This window comes from Heterocephalus glaber, unplaced genomic scaffold (genome assembly GCF_053883595.1).
Source record: "Heterocephalus glaber isolate CG9 unplaced genomic scaffold, H.glaber_assembly_v1.0 deba00001561, whole genome shotgun sequence".
NCBI classification, from domain to species: domain Eukaryota; kingdom Metazoa; phylum Chordata; class Mammalia; order Rodentia; family Bathyergidae; genus Heterocephalus; species Heterocephalus glaber.
In genome coordinates, this window is record NW_028258349.1 from 9,293,057 (window position 1) to 9,297,680 (window position 4,624).

General features: G+C 36.7%; 1 long non-coding RNA gene across 4 annotated transcripts in view; it reads right to left on the reverse strand.

Annotated features, from left to right (window-relative positions):
- The window catches only part of LOC147823990 (uncharacterized), an 88,174-nt gene that overhangs the window by 21,783 nt on the left and 61,767 nt on the right, over positions 1 to 4,624 (reverse strand). The window lies entirely within an intron of this gene.

Below are 4,624 nucleotides of genomic sequence, written 5' to 3' on the forward strand. Positions count from 1 at the left end.
ATTGCCTGTATAAACTACCTTTCTATGAAGCTGAATTTTCTAATAAACTAAAACAGTCTATCTATAAGGTTATGAACCACTATGAATGTTCTTATCTTATTCTCAACAATATGACTTTAAGTTTGTAGTCAGCACCCTTAAAATATTATATACAGTTCAATCTCAAAATTCCATCTACCACACATAGAAATTTGAAGTTCTTTCCTTCTCTTCCTCTCTGCTGTCCATATCTTTCTGCCTCTCTCCATCCATTCATTCATTCTCTCTCATTTGTTCTCATGTGAAAACTTTTGGAATATTAACATTTTGCCCTCAGTAGAGGTCTATGATCAGAGAGTTGAATTTCTTTCTGGAAAAAAATATCTCTTAGGAAAATGGCTCTGGTACCATAATATCTGTTAGTAGTGAATCTTTATTTACAACCGTGCAAGAGGTGGACGGGCTGGGCCAAGAGTCAGAGAGGCCCACAAGTCACACATTCTCTGGCTTTCATGGGAGAGTTTGTGAAACAGAGAAGCAGTGCCCAGTCCTTGATCCCAGACAGGATGTCCTGTCTCAAGCAACCCCTTGGATTGGCTCCATTCCCTTCAGGCTGGAGAGAAGACACTGGCTCCAGAAACCAGCTCCCCAGTCATGGTGCCAGGGAAAGAGGGTCAACATCCACTTCCATAATGATCATCATGTGTGTTCCTTCACACATGCACCATGGGAGGCACATTTACACCTCTTCTGCCCACAGATTCTGGTGGGCTATGAGCCGCTTCCTTGGTCATCACAGCCACTCAAAAAACCAACTTCATATGACTTTGCAAGACTCACCAAATCCTCTGGGATCCAGACTTTAAACAGATTCCCTGAGTTCACCCTGAAAATGCAGCATAAGAGGGAAGCTTATGGAGAGCGGAGGAAAATAATCAAGTGTTGCCCTTCACTTGAAAGGCCTCACACATAAATTGAAGGAGCACCTAATGACTAAATCTGGGACATTTTGAGCAAGAAAATTAATAACAATAATGGGGTATAACAATAATAGGGTGTAACCCCTAAAATAAAACATATATCCATATGTCCACGCTGAAATACAAAAATAACTGAATTACTAAATAAATGTTGGAGAAGGACACCTGTTCCTTACTATAGAATTTCAATTAATAAGAAAGAATAATGGGGATAGAAAAGTCACAAATCAACAGATTATTGCAGACAAGGATCAATGGTGGATGCTAAAATTAATGGGCAAAGGTGTGATAAGAAATAAGATATCTGCATAGCCTCAAAGCATCTCTCCACATGATGCCTGTTCAGTATAACAGGAACAGCAGTAACATTATATTAGAGAGCCTGGTAGACAATTCCTGAACCAAGTGATCACACTGAATATCACATACATATATACACAGACACACGCACTTCCTGATAAGATATGCAAGATACTAAAATATAATGAGTTCCAGCCCAAACTAGATAATGACCCCCTTTCTCAAAAAACCAAAACAAAACAATCTTGTTCCCTTAAAAATTTCTGTTACTTATAAAATTATGGTTATATGAGTAACAATATAACTTAAAGATAACAAAAAATATGTTGGTGTCATAATTATATATAATAACATAAATAATACTTAAAATGATATACTTTGAGCATAAGATTGTTCTGATACGCTTTTCTGAAAATTTCTGCAAATTGACTTTTAGGTCACTGAAATTCTTATTTTTAACAAGGTCATTTTCAATAGACACAATGGAAAGTTCTATCAATCAATCAATATACATATCAATCAATCTGGGCAAATACAAGATTGCAAATAATATTTTATCATTCACATTTGAGAATGATCCTTCCATTTATGCAGCTGCTACCAGAGCTCTTAGTATTTTACAGCCTGTGACAGCATGGGAGATGTTTCTGATAAACTGTCTCAAGATACAAATTTTAGTACATCTAGAGCTGATGATACTCATGGAATAATTTTTCTAAAAAGATTTGACTCTTCATTAGAATTAGTTTTTTGTTAAGTCTGTATTTAACTTTCAATGTAAATTTACACAATGACATTTTAATGTTTTCTCTGACATTTTCTGTAACTTGTGGGGGTCATGCAAGAAACTGGAAGTGGCTTCATGATTTGGATATAATTCAAAATGCCCATTCATACATTCTATCCCTGTCTTCAATTACAAGGAAAAAATTAATTTTAAAATTGACTTCCTCAATAATAATTGGTTCATCCAAAGTGTCACATGAAAGAAGTGTTCTCTTCCATATAACATGACAATCCTTGAATCTAACCCTGTAAATATTTGCTTGGCAATGTTATAGTAGCTTTTAAAACCAGAGATGCTAAACTTTTTGAAGGTTCTAAAAACTCCTTGAGAGATTTTATTGTGATGACCATATATACACTTTTATTTCATAATAATTGGCTGACAAAGTTTGCTGTCTGAGCATCAGCAGCTCCTTGCACCAGTGCCCAGGTCAGACTTAGTATTTGTGCAGTCATCAGAGGGAGCAGTTCCCAGGACAGGTAGATAAACTGACCACCTACGTCCCGTCCCAGTGCTGCTCCCGTGGCCATGGCTGCTGCCACCAACACTGCTGTTTCTGTTACTCTCGGTGCCATTAACACTGACAATCTTGAGGCTGGTTCCTGGTTACACTGCTACCCAGAATGACTCCTCTAATCCTGCACATGTTCAATCATCCCATATGATTTCACTTATGAAAAACAAGTTCAATGATAAATTTATCAAGAATTTCCACAAATTCCCAAATGGTTAAAAATGCTTCAACAAGACTATTCACATCCCCAGCATTCACAAGGTGCAGACCCTGCATGTAGATTCGTTTGTGCAGGTTTTATACATGAGAGCACTGTACTGAATGTTTTGTTCCACTACCTTACTATCACTCAACACAGACCTTGAAGCTCTGTCCAAGCTAGTTACAGGTTACACCCAGAACTGCTTCACCTTCTCAAGTGACTGCATAGTGCTTGACAGGAGGATGCACTATTGTTTATTTTTTCATAAGTTTTATTTTTTATTGAGACATAATAATGATACATATTTATGCAGGGCAGGGTGATATATCTTTGTGGTGAGAACATTCAAAATCCTCTCTTTTAGCTTTCCTAAAATATTACCTACATTATTATTAACTATAATACCCTACCAGGACAGTTAAGCTGGATTGTCACGTTTATTGGCTTTAGACCCACCTCAGTGATTGGTAAAGCATGCTTCTGCATGTGTCTGGCTGTGCCATGGAGGTGGCTGCCATATCTAGTGCCGGGTCTCTTCCTCTCCGGCGTTGTTCCCGTTCTACTTTCTGGACACCATGAACTAAGGGGTTTTGCTTTGTCTTGCCCTTTCTCTGTAATATTCCTGCCTTGGTACTGGCCAATCATGGACTTAAAACTTGAGCAAAAATATATACCATTTCTTCTTAAAGTTGTGTATGTCAGAAATTTAAAAACTGACTAATATACCTACTTTGCAATAAAGCACCAGAACTTATTCCGCTTATTTAATTGTTACATATCCCTACCATCCTATCCCTTCTATCCTCTACATCTATGAAATTGACTTTTTCAGATTCTTAATATAAATAAGAACACATAGTATTTGTCTTTGTGTGCTTGGCTGACTTTACTTGATATAATTTCCTCTAAGTCCATTCATGTTGCCCCAAATGACAGAACTTCATTCTTTTATAGCTAATAGTATTCCATGTGAATACTACATTTTCTTTACCCATTCATCAGTTGATGAGCACACAGGTTGATTCCATATCTTGGTAATTATGAATAATGCTACAATAAACTTGAAACTATAGATATGTATTCTGTATTTTGGCTGCCTTTCCTTTGGGTATATACCCAGTAGTAGGATTGCTAGGTCATATGAAAGTTTTATCTTTAATTTTTGTGAGGAACTTTCATACAACTCGCCATAATGGCTGCATTAGTTTACATTCCCACCAAGAGCATGTGAGGGCTCTTTTATTTTTGGTTGTTTTTGCATCTTTGTTTCCAAGTCTTCACACAACATTAAAAACAATTCTGCAGTCCACATCCTTGTATACTTGAAGCTATTGCTTCTCTGGGATAGATACCAAGAAGTGGAAGTGCTATTTTTTAAATTTAAAATGTCTGACTTTTATTCAATTGTTACTATGTATTAAGCAGTATCCTATGGGTTTTGTATACATGTATCATTTAATGCTCTTACCAAAACTATAAAGTAGAGAGTATTTAATTCCTGCTTTATGAATAAAAAACATAAGGTAAATTGCTCAGGATACATAGTTCGTGAAGATAAAACCAAAATTTTTATATAAGGTTGTTTGATTCCAAAACTTGTGCTCCCAACTACTGTTATTCTGCCTCCCTGGTCTTTGTATTTATGAATTAGTTTCCCTTCATGAATTGAGAACCCAGTATTTTTCATTCAGTGTACAGCAGGAAACTGAACGATGTCTATCGCTCAATTGTCCCAACTATTCAGAGAAGTTAAAATGTTCATCCTCATATATCAGAGAGAGGACTGAAGCTCGGAAACTTGACTATTTCCCACTGCTAACAAACAGCACAGTAGAGATCAGCCCCAGAGCCCCTCTACTCGC